Genomic DNA, 15,921 nt, shown 5'->3' on the forward strand with positions numbered 1-15,921 from the left:
ATTGAGAGTCATGAGTTAATTGCATTAGGAATGGCATGTAAAATAAATAAATTTTGTGTGCAAGTTTCTCTTGGAAAAAAATAGACAAAATTGTCATAAAAGAAACTTGTGTGAATAAGATTTCTAAAATAAAAGTTCATAGCTGAGTTAATGTTTTGAATTTGGTAACTTTTCAATGAATTTAGATGAAATGCATGATCAAATCCATTTTTTATAAAAACTGATGAGACCAGAAGGGTGCTGGTAAATGTTTAACAACTAGGTCTTCCACTTAAAAAATTGCATGATCTATTTTAAGTTTAATTTTCATGTTCATATTTTCTCTCACTTTCTGAAGTCTAGACAATTACCAAAACAGTCTTGCCCTGATTTGGAGCATTAATCTATTTTGAAATGTTTATGCTCAAAACTTTTTTTGGGGGGGTTTGCAAGGCAAATGGGGTTAACTGGCTTGCCAAAGGCCACACAGCTAGGTAATTATTAAGTGTCTGAGACCGGATTTGAAATCAGGCTCTCCTGACTTCAGGGCCGGTACTCTATCCACTGCACCACCTAGCTGCCCTTATAAAATTTTTAACAAAGGAAAAGAAGTAAATATATAAGAACAAGAATTAATTGCAGCTTCCTTGAAACTTTTGTGGAAAAAATTCACAAAAAATGATCATAATCAGTATCTCTCACAAAATATCAATCAGTGGCATACATTAAAATTCACCTAGGATCTCTATTATATTTTAGTGACATCAGATTAAACATTCAACTATTGTTGAGTTCTAGTTTTCATTTTTTGTCATAGTTTTTCTATTTTCTTTGCTGCATTATTATATAGTATTTTCACTTTGAAATTTATTTATCATTCATATTTTATTGCTAATGATTGTCCATTTTTGCACTATTTTGTCTCAATATTTAGATGTTTATTAGCAGTTATGTAGATTCTCAGATGAAACTAAATTAAATCATGTCTCCATTCTGAATATTTATAATTATTTTGTTTTCATTTTTGACTTATTTGCTTTCATTTCACCTTATTAGTGAGAATAATATACTTTTATTGAGTAGGTGAGCCTTATATTTTCAGTTTTTATTACATTTATGAAATTTTAAAATTGCTCATTTTTCTTTATAGCTTTTGAAAAGTTGATACTCCCTTACATCCTCTATGCTGAATGGTCCATTTCTGCAAAATTATCCATTATAAGTTTTAAATCAGGACATCTATATAGTGTAGATTTAGTGAAATGACAGCTATTCTGATTCAAAACTTATAATGGATAAGGACATTTATTTAAATAATTTTTCCCTGATCTTAGGGAATAAATCAAACATTATTCAAAATAAATTAAATATTTGGCAAATGTGTTGTCATATTTTTGATTTCACAGCCTAGGTTATAATTTAAACAATCCATCCCTCCAATTTACTTTCTCAAGTATGTTTGAAATAATACTCTTAAATTGTCAAAATAAAACCCTATTTCTCTCCCCCCCCCTTTCTCTCAGTTCTATAATTCTAAGTCCTACTTTCACAAATGTTTCCCATGTAACCTTGGTCAAATCCTTTAAACTCACAGAACTCTAGGAAAATTTCAAAGATTAGATATTGTAAAGAACATAACAGAAATGAACTGGAATAGATAATATCTTTATGAAGAATTTCCTAAACCAAAGCAATCATAGATGCATCTCTTGTATTTATCCCTTTTTATCTTTATTATATATTCAGCAATATACCACATGTTGCATTTGAGAAGCCAGCCAATTAAATTAAGAGAAATGTATTAACAAAATTATGAATAACATATCTATGAAGAATATATAAACTAATGAAGTATATTTTTAAAGAGTTTAGGAGATCCAATATGTCTAAGAATTGGGAATATCCAAACTAGGAAGATCTTGTGTCATAGAAGAAATGATATGGTGATGTTAAATATTATTAACTAATGGTTTAAATATTTGCTATGCTCCTACCTTAAAACTTGCAATATTATTACTTTAGTTATAATTAAGATGTCATAATGACACTTTACAGTTAATATTGAATGAATTCTATGCTAAAATACTCCTACAGTTTTCTGCCCAACTTAAAAATATGAGCACATTTGCATACATACATACATACATACACAAACACTGAGTAGCTAACACTGTGTGACAAAAGAGAGTGAGGTAGAATGAATGCATGATAAAGAAAAGTTTGACTTTTCTTTGTCCTTCTCCTACCTAATAAAAAGAGGAAAAATCTTAAAAACTTTCCTTTTGCTCTAGTGTAAACCTTCCATTTTGAAATATTAATAGAAGCCACTTGACCTTCATTAAGGAGCTAGTGTTTCACATTCAGTTTGATGAACATTCATTATATCTCATAAATACCCACTTACTAATTGTATTTTTTTTTTTGGTTTTTGCAAGGCAATGGGATTAAGTAATTTACCCAAGGTCACACAGCTAGGTAATTATTAAGTGTCTGAGGCTGGATTTAGAGTCTTCTTGACTCCATGGTTGGTGCTCTATCCACTGCCAGCTAGCTACCTTCCATTCACTAATTCTAAACCAACACAATTTCCAATACTTGGTTCTCCAGTGACCTGCTCCTCTTCCTTTCCAACTATAAAATGCTCTTAACACTTTACCCAGCCAACTTTGCTAATATTTTGAATATTCTCCTTTATGTGAGTCCATGTGTGCTTTTATATTTAAATTTGTATAGATGATATTTATTATTTGCCCTATAAAATACAAATGAAGATGTATTTATGGATTTTCATGAGTCAGAATAAGAAAATTGTTGGAGTATTCTTGCTCAAAGAAATCCTGATTGATATCACCAAGACAAATGTTCTTATTTCACAGATAAGGAAATGTGACTTTAATAGGAGAAAGTATTAATTTGAGACAAAAAGTAATTAGTGGCAATACAGAAATTAGAAGAAAATATTCTACCTTCTCCAGGATTTATTCTAACTTTGCATTCACCATTTTAATCTTTAATTAATATCTGTATAGGTATCGATTTGGGGTTATCTCTATATTTTTCCCCTTTAGTCTGCTGTGGGTGACAAAGCTGATGGAGAGAACTCTCTTAAAATCAACATGTCTTGAGTTCAAAACTATGTGCAAATCCTTAATTTCTATATGACTCTGTCAATTTATTTAGACTTTGGGTGACACAGACAAATCCTTAAGTTTGCCTAATAATTACAGATCATTTAGGTTTGAGGGTTATGGCTGTTTGGAAAAGGGGACAAAATTTAGGTAGAGAGATAGATAGATAGATAGATAGATAGATAGATAGATAGATAGATAGATAGATAGATAGATTTAAATGAAATGTATTTAAATGATAGTATTAATACAGTTTAACAACTGAGTTGATAAAGTATAATGAAGGAGAGTGGAGAATGAAGAATGAAATGGATTATGGACCAGAATGATTATATGGGTTATAGTACTCTGAACACAATAGTTTAACAACATAGAAATGGATAATTTACGGTTAAAAAAAGATACAGAGCTCTTTTTTGGAAATATTGATTTCATGATACCTTCCAGATATCAAGGTGGGTTTGTTCAACCCTACACACCAAAATTTGTAGAACTAGATCTATGTATTTGGAAGATAAATGCAGGGAAATGAAAATGAAATTTATGGAACATCATTAGATCACTAATAGAAAGTAAGTAAAAGAAGAAATATAGAGTCCCAAGGCAAAGTGTTTTTATAACACATACACAAATGGGGGGGGGAATGGAATAGAATATTGATAATAATGCTGATAAGGAAACTTAGAATAATAATGACACAAATGCAAGAAAAATGAGTAAAATGTGACTAAATAGGGAGGATAGAATATCCATGGGGATAGGGTAATAAATACATAAAATATTACTTTGAGGTCAAGAGAGATGGGGTTTATGAAAAGGCCTTTGATACCAAAAGATTATGGACAAAAGTAACTTGGAAGAGATTAATTTCAGTCAAGAGTTAAATTCAGAATTCGTATTGCAAGGATTTTAGAAGTTATTGAGAGAGATAAAAAATTATATGCATTAACATAGATGGCATTTTATAGATTTGCTATTTAGTGGAGGATAAATACAAGATTATACTTTTTGTGCATGATAGTGTCAAGCAAAGCAAATCTACATTTGCTTCTATGAAACAGAAATAATGACACCTTAGTTTTGCATTTTGGCTCCAATAATTTCTGTTATTGTGGACAAATAAATTTTCTTCATGACTCACTTTAATAATGTAAATGAAAAAAAACATTCATTTTACCTGTCTTTAATTCATATCACAATGGACAGATTTTCCTAATACAAGAATTAAGACCTATTTGTATTTGCTTTACTAGGAAAAATGTGTTTGAGAGATTTTGAAATGGAAGGTACATAAATGATCAGTTATTAAAATTCCTTCATATCAAGAATACTGAAATCTTGGAGTGACTCTCTGAGTCCACCAACTCTGTGTGCTGGGATCTTTCAACCATACCACATGATAAATTTGACAACTTTCAAGGAAGAACCGTAAAATGTTTTAGACAAAATTTAGCAGACTCAAAATCATAGGATGCTACTTAGTGGAAACAACATTTAACTAGGAGTTCTACTTCTGTCTTTGACATAGAAATCTGACCTTGAGCAAATTTACATCACCTTTCTTGATGTTTATTCCCTCATCTATAATATTAAATGATTTGAGTAGGGAGCATATAAAGTCTCTTCCATGTAAAAACATTTTATTTATTTTACTTATTTCTAAATATGAAAATGTAATTCAAATGAAAAACAAAACCAGTTTAAAAATTTAGTTGCATAATGATTAAATGTTAGTTAGCTTTCCTGATAAAAGGTCATGTTTTGTTAAATTTATTCATATTCTTTTTTTATGGATATTCAATAGCATGTTAAGAAAAATGAAGCAATACCAAAGAAACATTTTATTCAGTCTATTGCTTGGTCATATTTCCTTTTCCCATCACCTGTCCTACTCATCATAAAGATTTCTAATATGTAAGCTAACAGCACACAAATCTATATAATCATCATATCTTCAAATTAATAGCTATAAATATAAATTCACACAAGAATCTTACAGAAGTGACACAAAGGAACTATAAATATAAACATAAAATATCAAATATATTGTTGTACAAAGAAAGACCCAGAATTCCAGAGACTATTTCAGCTAGTTTCTTTTAGCTTTCTTTAAACTTTTGTTACTTAACTTTAAGTGTATAACTTTTATAGTAATAGAATCATGTTTGTTTAATTACTGATTGAAATGAAAATAAAATCAGAGATAAACTTCTATATACTTTTCTCAAGCCATCAATTCTCTCTTCAAAATTTCTTCTGAATTCTTTCAAAATCTTTAGCAAATGTTCACCCCACTTCTCCTTGAATGTTTAAAACTGATGGCTGGCTTATTACCCTCTGAGATTATTAGGCATATGAAATTGTGCTTGTCTCTATGCTAATGAGTTGGGATTAGTTTCATAGCCTTATGTCTTGTGTTGATGATTATGTTTATGATGTATGTATACACACATTATATAAATATATATGTGTATGTACATTTGTGTGCACATAGTATGTTTATATATATACATTTTAATTTATTCCTATATTTATATATGATTATAAAAATTTATATGTTTATGTATGCTCCCCAATCCTCATTATATTGTATACTTCAGAGATAAGGTATATAATTCCTTTGAATGCTGAGCATAGCTGAAGGGAGTTGTTTTTGATTTTGTTGTTGTAAAGTATAACAACAGATAGAAAATAAATGCTTTAGGGAGTACAGCCAAGATGGCAACAGGAGTACAGCTTCTCTTAGGTACTCTCTCCAAGATATTTCAAAAACCTTAAAATTATGACTCTAACTAAATTTTTGAGAGACAGAACCCACAGAAAGATACAGTGAGTCAATTCTCCAGCCCAAGGTAACCTGGAAAGTAGTGGGAAGACTCTGTTGCATTGGATTGGAGAGAGCCAAACACAACTTGGAAGAGATTAGCAGAGAGACCTCTGCCAGAGTGAGCATGAAGCCCAGGCTAGTGTGGCCCTCCTCAGCAAGGCCATGGCCCTCAGCACAGTTCAGATCCCAGGAAACAGAAGCAAGCTTGTGGAAATACCCAGCAGGAGCCTCTCTACATCTATCCTCTGAGTGCTCAGCCCACGGAAGGTGAGGGATTGGCGGAGACTTCTGAGTTCTGTCCCTTGTCCCTGGGACAGGACTCTGGGGGTTTTGACATACTGAGGTCCTTTCAGGTGGTGTCCCAATAATACTCAAAAGCTCAGGAAGCACCCCAAAACCAAGCACAGGTTGGGGAAAGGAATAAACAAAAAAAAGGAACCTGACCATAGACAATTACTTTGGTCCTAGGGAGGACTAAACCATACAATCAGAAGATGAGAAAGTCTGAGTGCCTACATCTAAAGATTCAAAGAAAAATAGAAGTTGGACTCAGGCTATGACAGAACTGAAAAAAGATTTTGGAAATCAAGTAAGGGATGTAAAAGAAAAATTGGGAAAAGAAATGTGAGCAATACAGGAAAAACATGAAAACAAATTCAGCAGCTTAGTCAAGGAGTACCAAAAAATGCTGAAGCTTAGGTCAAATTGATAAAACTGCAAAAATTTATTAAGGAGAAAAATGTTTTAGAAAGCATAATTGGCCAGATGGAAAAGGAGATAAGAAAGCTCTCTGAGGAAAACAAATTCTTCATATGTAGAATGGAGTTAAAAGGAAGCTGATGACTGCAAGAAATCAAGACACTGGGGTGGAGTCAAGATAGCAGCATGAAGGTAGAATTTCCTGGTAACTCCTTCCCCCAGAAACTCCAAAAATAAACAAATGATGACTGTAGCCAAAATTTAGAGGGGCAGAACCCACAGAAAGACTGAGTGATACATTTTCTCAGTCCAAGATAACCTAGAAGTTCCATGGGAAAGGTGTGTTTCACCAGGATGGGGGCAGGGGGGGCATTGTAAAAAAAAGCCATGGCTGCAGCACAGCCCAAACCAGCCCAGCCCAGAGATCACAGTCAACAACTTGAAAGATCGGTGAGAGAACTCTGGTACACCAGAATGAGTGTGGAGTCAGGGAGCGCCGGCAGCACATTCTGCAGTGAGAATTTGGAGAAAGCAGCCTGCACCCCCAGAAACTGTAAGGGGTCAGGGAAAACTACAGAAATTAATCTGCTCTCCCTCAGGGTTTGGACTCTGCTGTTTGCATACACTCAGATCTAAGTCACAGTTTGGGCTTTCATACTAAGACAGCAGGATCCTCCTTATAGCTCCAGGGCTGAGGGAAATACAGGGCCCATCTACATATAAAAGCACAGGAAAGAGAGCATAAGACCTTGGAGGAATAAAGGACCCAGTGGGTGTCCCCTCAAAAAAAAATTCCTGAGGAAATGAGTAAACAACATAAAAAGAAGAATCTGACCATAGAGAATTACTTTAATTCCATGGAAGATCAAAACACATACTCACATGATGACAAAAATCAAAGTTTCCATATCCAAAAACTCCAAGAGAAATAGAAAATGGGCTCAGACTATGGATGAGCTCAAAAAAGACTTTGAAAATCAATTAAGGGGGATGGAGGAAAAATTGGGAGGAGAAATGAGAGCGATGCAGAAAATATCATGAAAACTAAATCAACAGCTTGGTGAAAGGTATACAAAAAAATCATTGAAGAAAATAATATGTTAAAAACCAGTTTAGGCCTAATGGAAAAAAGCAAAACAAAATGCAAATGAGGAGAAGAATTCCTTAAAATGCATAATTGGCCAGCTGGAAAAGGAGATAAAAAAAGCTCTCTGAAGAAAATAACTCATTCAAATGCAGAATGGAACTCAAGGAATCTGATGACTTCACAAAACATCAGGAAGCAATAAAACATTTCCAAAAAAGCCAAAAATTAGAAGAAAATGTGAAATATCTCATTGGAAAAACAACCAAATAAAAACAGATCCAGAAGAAATAATTTGAAAATTATTGAGAAGATCCTAGACTTCATTTTTCAAGAAATAATACAACAAAATTACCCTGAGATCCTAGAAGCAGAGGGCAAAATAGAAATTGAGAGAATTCACTGGTTACCTACCAAAAGAGATCCCAAAAGAAATACTTCCAGGAATCATGTAGCCAAATTCCAAAACTCCCAAATCAAAGAAAGGCTTCTAAAAGCTTCCAGAAATAAACAATTCAACTACTGAGCCTCCATAATCAGGATTACACAGGATCTTGCAGAATCTACATTAGGGGCTCATAGGGGTTGGAATATGATATTCTGAAAGGCCAAAGATCTTGGTTTGCAACCAAAATTCAGCAAAACTGAACATTCTTTTTTCAGGGGACAAGTTGGAATTTCAATGAAACAGGGGACTTTCAAACTTTCCTATTGAAACATCCAAAACTGAACAGGAAATTTGATCTCCAAGTACAGGACTCTGGTGAACCATAGAGGGAGTGGAAGAAAAGGACTAGCTATGAGGAACTTAATGAAACTGAACTCTTTGCATTCCTATATGGGAAGAAGCTATTGATAACTCATAAGTACTTTCTCATTTATAAGAGTTGTTAGAAGGAGCATATATAGAAAACACATAGAAAGGAGCAGAATATAATAGTATAATATAGTAAAAAGATGGAATCAGTGGATGATAAAGGAAAGCACTGGGAGGAAGGAAAAGGAGATGAAGAAGAAGAAGCTCAGAAATTTCACATAAGAGTCAAGACAAAGCTTTGTCAATGGAATGGAAAGGGTGAAGACAGGTAGAATGAGTGAGCCTTCATTCTCATCAAAAATGGCTCAGTGAGGAAATAACATACACACTTAATAGGGTGAGCAAATCTATCTTACCCTAGAGTAAAAAAAGAAGAAAGGGATGGGATAAGGGGAAATGGAAAAGAGAAGAGAATAAATGAGAGTTAGAAGAAATAGAGTGTAGATACAGCTAGTAATAGCAACTGTGGGAAAAATATTGAAGCAACTTCTTTGGTGGACTTATGATAAAGAAAGCAACTCACCCCAGAGACAGAGCCATTGTAATCTGAACACAGACTGAAGTACCTCTCTCTCTCTCTCTCTCTCTCTCTCTCTCTCTCTCTCTCTCTCTTCTTGAGGTTTCTCATTTTCTTGGGGGGGTGGGGAGGGGGGTTTGTTTACTCTTCTTATACATTCAGTTTACAACTATATATATATATATATATATATATATATATATATATATATATATATATATATAGCATGGAAACAATGTAAAGACTATCAGACAGTCTTTTGTGGGGGGAGGGAAGGGTGGGTGGGGGAAAATTTGTAAAATTCAAAACCTTTTCAAAAAATGATAGGTGCATATTACTATTGTATATAATTTTAAAACAAATAAAATATTAACAAATTATAAAAGAAATCAAGACACAAAAATTCAAAATCAAAATGTGAAATATCTCATTCAAAATACAACTGATCTGGAAAACAGATCCAGAAAAAATAATTAAAAAATTATTGGGCTACCAGAAATTCAAGATCAGGCAAAAGAATGTTGTACTCCTTTTTAGAAAATTTCTACAGGAAAATTGCCCTGATATCTCAGGGCAATTTAAATATCCAGAAAGCAATTAAGAAGTTGAGAGAATCCACTGATCTTCAGAAAGAAATCCAAAACACAACTCCCAGGAATATCATAGCCAAGGTCCAGATCTCCCAAGTCAAAGGGAAAATATTACAAGCAACCAGAACACAATTCAAATATCGTGGAGCTAGTCAGGAACACATGGGATTTAGCAGCAGTCACATTAAAGGCTCATAGGGCTTGGAATATAATATTCTGGAAGGCAAAAGAGCTTGGAATGCAAACATCCTCCTCCAAGGGAAAAGATGGACTTTATATGAAATAGGGGAATTTCAAATATTCCTGTTGAATGACCAGAACTGAACAGAAAATTTGATCTTCAAGTACAGGACTCAGGTGTAGCATGGAGAGGGAGGATGAGAAGAGTAAATTATGAGGTACATAATGATGAGAAACTGAGTATATTCCTGCATGGAAAGATGAAACTGATAACCTTCATAGAAACCTTCTCATTTAATAGAGCAGGTAGAAGGAATTTTATAGATGAGGCATGAAAGAGCTTGAAGATACAATATATTGTAAAAATGGAGTCAGTGGATGAAAGGGAAAGGTACTGGGAGTAATAAAGTACAATACCAATGTTTGTGAAATTTTTGTATAGAAAGTGTCCATGATACCTTTCTGGGTCCTGAGAAACTCCTTAGAAATGCAACTTTGGCTGAGTACCTTCAGGTCTGAAAGTACTCTGATAGGACCCAAGTGATTGACCCTGGGGGTCATGGATATACAATGAATTTGTCTAAGATTCACAAAGCACCCTTGTGAGCCTAATTATCTTGCTGTATCTGTAAAATTCCTGCCTTCTCCCCAAAACTGTCTCCCCTTTCCCCAGATGAGGCTGGCACCATAAGATAGTAAATTTTCACTCCCTCAAACCTGTGTGAATCCCATGAATATGTGACACCCTCCATCTCAGAAAACATGGTTAGACATAACACAAAGACTCTGACCCTTTCCCACTCTGTCTAGTCCCCTATCTATAGTGAACCATATTTTTGTAGTAATATGACAAGACAATATATCTAGCTGCTACACTTGCTTCTGTATCCTGCTTGCTCTCAGTAAGCCCCCTCAAAACACTATAAAATTCCTACCCCCTGAACACTCAGGTATTGTTTGATTTGGCTACTCTTCATCCCCAGGCAGTCCCTGGGAAATTAAAGATCTACATACTTATAAATATTGGTCTCCATCTTGCTCTTTGGGTTCACCAGTAAGAGAAAAGAGAGGTAGCATAGGCTAAGATATTTCATATAAAAGATATTTCAAGTAGCTTTTGTAATAGTATGGAAGGGGTGAAGGTGAGGGGGAATGAGGGAACCTTCATTCTCATTGGAAATGGCTCAGAGAGGAAACAGCATATGCACTCAATAAGGTATAGACATCTAGAAGAAAATGGAGAAAAAGGGGGCAGGGGAGGGAAGGGGGATGTGGGTGATAGAAAAGAAGGTAGATTATAGAAGATAGTCAGATGCAATGCATTTTATTTTTTACTTTTTGCAAGATAATGGGACTGGGTAGCCTGTCTGGGGTCACAGAATTGGGTGGCTGCTGGGTCTCTGGACTGGGATGAAGGTTTGGGGCACAGGGCTAGTGCTTTTGTCCACTGTGCCACTCGGCTGCCCCACAGCACATTTTTGAAGAAGGACAGAGTGAAAGGAGAGAGGAAATATAAAAGATGGTAGTGGGGAGGAATGGATGGAGGGAATTACAATCAGTAACAGCAAGTATGGAATTGCTATGATGAACTTATGATAAAGCAACTGATATGATGGATTTATGATAAAGAATATGATCAAACCAAGGCAGAGCTTATGGTATCAAAGCACAGACTGAAACATATTTTTTTCTCTTTCTTTTACTTTATTTCTCATGAGGTTTTATATTTTTGTGGGGGAAAGGGGTATTTAATGCTTTCTCTTAAACAAGAATATTTTAGTTATATGTAAATAAGTTAAATAAAAATAAACAAATAAACAAAGGGGGAAAGAAAATAAATGATTTAAAGAGAAGAAAAAGAATGTATAATCAAGTTGTAGGCTAAGGAAGAAATGATGCTGCTATATCATACTAAAGAGAATTTTACAGAATTCATTGCAGCCAGTTAATTAAGGTTTTCATCATGCAAATGTCACAGAAGTATTATATTTTGAGTGATAAATCTATGGTCACTTCAAAATTATTCAGTATTTATCTCACTTTTTCAGGACATGGATAACAAGGGTAATGTTCAAGTCACAAATGAACGTGCTAATTTTCCTGAATGTAATTCAAGATATAAGCTATATGATTATATATTATCCAATTCCATTTCTCAACTCCCATAAATAGTTTTTATGTTATTTACTTTTTCTCCTCTTTTCCGTGGAAAGATAATCTCGGTATCTTGGATAACATTTTCCTTGATTTGCCTGTCATTGGTTTGCTAATTTTTTTCCAAATCCCTTTGATATTTCTTAGAAATATTCAAAAAATGAAAATACTATTTCTTTCTTCAATTCCCATTGCATAAACTTATGATACTTATGATAAATTCTACCACGTTTCTTGAACTATTAAAAATGTATGAACTGAGCTTCCTTACTTCTAGTTTTTCCTTCACTACTATACTTCTCTTGTATAGAATGACATAATAAATCTTATAGTGTAGCACAGTGGATAAAGCACTGGCCTTGGAGTCAAGAGTACCTGAGTTCAAATATGGACTCAGACACTTAATAATTGCCTAGCCATGTGGACTTGGGTAAGTCAGTTAACCCCGTTGCCTTGAAAAATCTAAAATAAATAAATAAATATGATATTTAAATTTAAATTTAAATTTGAATTTTTAAAAGATTATTAAAAAGAAACAATGTGGCCTTTGCCAATTTTATTCAATAATGAATCAATTGTTTGCTACCTCAAAATTCGCAATACACACAAAATATGTGTGTATGTGTGTGTGTTTACACATGTACATATCAGATACAGCTTCTACGTATAATAAATTTTATCCAATTAATCACTTTGGAATTATTTCTCCATAGTTCTAGGTTTAAATAAAGTAAGAAGTAGAATATATATCATTAAATTTAAAAATGGACAGATACCACAATTTTTTCCACTACTACTGCTATATCTGTCTAGGACTTTGCCAAAACAACTGCACCTTTTTCCTATCCATAATAAGTGGCAAATTTAAAGGTGGGGGGAGAACAACGTGAAACAGAAAAGGAATTAAGTATGTTGAAAAGGTGTTGTTCTTTGACTATTTCCTAACCCAAGGAAACCTAGAACAAAATTCAATCTTATAGAACTTACTCTTAGTGCCCCTCACAAAAAATGTCCATTAGTGATTGTGTTTAACCAAAAAGAAATGAAAACAGTAGAAGGAGAAAATTGAGAAGAATTTCAGCATAAGTTCATGCTAGGCCTGAAGTAAAGGCTGAAATCCAGCTAGGTTCACATATAAATCAAAGATCTAGAAGCTGAAGTATTAAATCAATGTCTCCTCCTTAGTAATGCCTTTGTGGCAAAAATTGTCATCTTTGTCTTTACATTTTTAGGTTTTAGTAGAGTTACTGGTATATAGTAGATAATTAGTACATTCCAGCTCACTTAAAAATCAGTGATGGAATAAGGTTGAGGATAATGGTTTAAATTCTGACTCTTCCACTTGTTGGCTAGATGATCATTTTGATAATTTAAACCTCTGTCTTTTAACTGTAAAAATAAGTGGGTTGAATTCGGTGATCACTCAAGTCTTTTTAAACTTGAAATCTTTAATCCTATGATGAATTGCTCTAAACTATTACTACTACCACTCCTCCTCCTCCTTCTCCTCCAAATATTCTTCCTCCTCCTCCTCTATTAGATCTGCATAGCTTACTCTCCAGACCTAATCTCCTCAGTCCTTTGTTTACCACTACTGAAATTTGTAAATTTTTGACAGTATGGCTCCCAAAGTTTAGTAAATTATTTGATATTAGACCAGGTACTGAATTAAGTATAACTAATTCTTGCATTCATATTTGCAAGTTCTATTGATCTTTATAAAGACCCTGTGAAAAAAGAACTCTTGGCATCATTAACCAAATTCATCAATAAGGAAACAAATTAAGAGAATATACATGAATTTTATAGCTTTGAATAACTAGTACATGACAAAATTTGGGATTTCATCTAGGGATCAGTATTCTTTTCACTACTCCCTCTGAGTTTCTACTGTACATTCCAATGAGTACATCCCTCCATGTAGTTATTGAATTTCATGAGACAAAAAATAAATAATCTTGTTGGCAGCTTTGAGGGATGAGCCCACTAGTCATTGGAAAAAAACACATTTTTTTCACCAGTCCTTTATTGCAACAATCTGATGCTGAAGAAAAACCTGATTTTCAAGTTTGAACTTTAGCTAATAAGTATTGTAAATAAACCAGGGTCACTTCCAGGGAATCATGAGGAATCAGAAGAAAACAAGATTTTATGAGGCAACACATATTTTAAGAGGCAAAAATACCATAGACAAGAAAGACTATGTTTTTATTTTACTTAAGAACAGGTTGTCAAAGTACTAACTATTGAAACAGGGTTAAGTCACTGGCCTATCTTCAAAACCTTTTAAAGTAATTCAAGCTCAATTTTGATTGTGGCTATGAAACTTTTCCTACATTATATCACAGAATTCAAAATTTGTGATTTCTCATTTAATTTCTATACATTTTATTAGTAGTATATTATACTTCATAAATAAAATTATTTCCTAAGTATATTACTTGTGGAGTAGTTACATGTAGAAAGTCAATAAATCAGGAATCTTTTGACTGACTAAGAGAAGCACCTTCACCCTGTGGGCATAAGGAAATTTTTTAAACACTTTTCCTCTGAAGAATATTTTATTAAGTAGACCCTCATAAAGTCTCCAAATGGCAGTTTTAATGAGAAAAAACATTAGGGGGCCATGAGGAGACAATTTAATTTTCTGCCCCTGGTGAACTTAATGAGTCCATCTGTTGCCTCTGGGACATGGAAAGATAGTTTACAGACCCATGATGATGTAGCAAGCTAGAAGAGGGTTATTGTGATTTAACAAAGCTATTGATTATTTCGGGAATGTTCTTTAAAGAGTATTTGGGAGAAAGGATAGTATTCTTTATTCTACATGACCATAAATGGATTTGGTAAAGAACATTTTCCTTAAAAGCAAATGCATCAGATCATGTGCATTTCTATTGGCAGAACAAACTAGTTCTGAAAGATCTATTAGAAAAAGGAGTATATTTCTTGAATAATTACTGTTGTTTAGTGTTTACAGACATATACACAGAAATACACATGTATGTAAACATATTCACATAAATATCTAAGAATACATATAATCATAGTAATAAGCATTATGTAGATTTCTGTAGAGTACAGTGCTATATGCTCATATATTGTTTTAAATATTTGTACATTATATATATATATATGTGTGTGTGTGTGTGTGTGTGTGTGTGTGTGTGTGTGTGTGTGCGCATTCAACTTTTTCATCTAAAGTGTATGTCGGGGCGGCTAGGTTGTGCAGTGGATAGAGCACTGGCTTTGGAGTCAGGAGTACCTGGGTTCAAATCCGGTCTCAGACACTTAATAATTACCTAGCTGTGTGGCCTTGGGCAAGCCACTTAACCCCATTTGCCTTGTAAAAACCTAAAAAAAATAATGTGTATGTGGTATTTATGTAGTAATTCGTTTTCTATCTATCTATCTGAATGTCTATCTCTCTGCCTTTTTGTCTGTCTGACTATCCTTTGAAATATAAAGTCAAAGACAATAATTGTGTCAGCAAATTTACATAAATAATATGTGTTTCATAAAAAAGATGTATACATAATATATAATGTATAGCTACAAAATATAAATACAGAGCATGTAACTAACATAGATATTTTTACATATCGACAGTGAAAATTTATATTGCAGGTATATGTATATTAATGAATATCTATGACTGTGCAATGTGTTCACATTCTTATAAAAATATAAAAATGGATCTAACCCTAAGGGCAACTGTAATATTCATGTAAGTTTTCATTTTGTACAAATTCATGTAGAAGGTTCTAGGATAAAATTGAATATGTTAGCAAAATCTTTTTAAAAAATTCTCCCAGGGGAGATTTCTTAACTCTACACATAAATGACATTCTAGGTTTGGAGAGCTGTCTGTATGATTGACACAAATTGGAATTTTTAATGGACCAGTTACATAAGTCATTAAGCCTGTTATTTCAGCTTAGATACT

The sequence above is a fragment of the Macrotis lagotis genome, chromosome 6, assembly GCF_037893015.1.
Source record: "Macrotis lagotis isolate mMagLag1 chromosome 6, bilby.v1.9.chrom.fasta, whole genome shotgun sequence".
Classification (NCBI taxonomy): domain Eukaryota; kingdom Metazoa; phylum Chordata; class Mammalia; order Peramelemorphia; family Peramelidae; genus Macrotis; species Macrotis lagotis.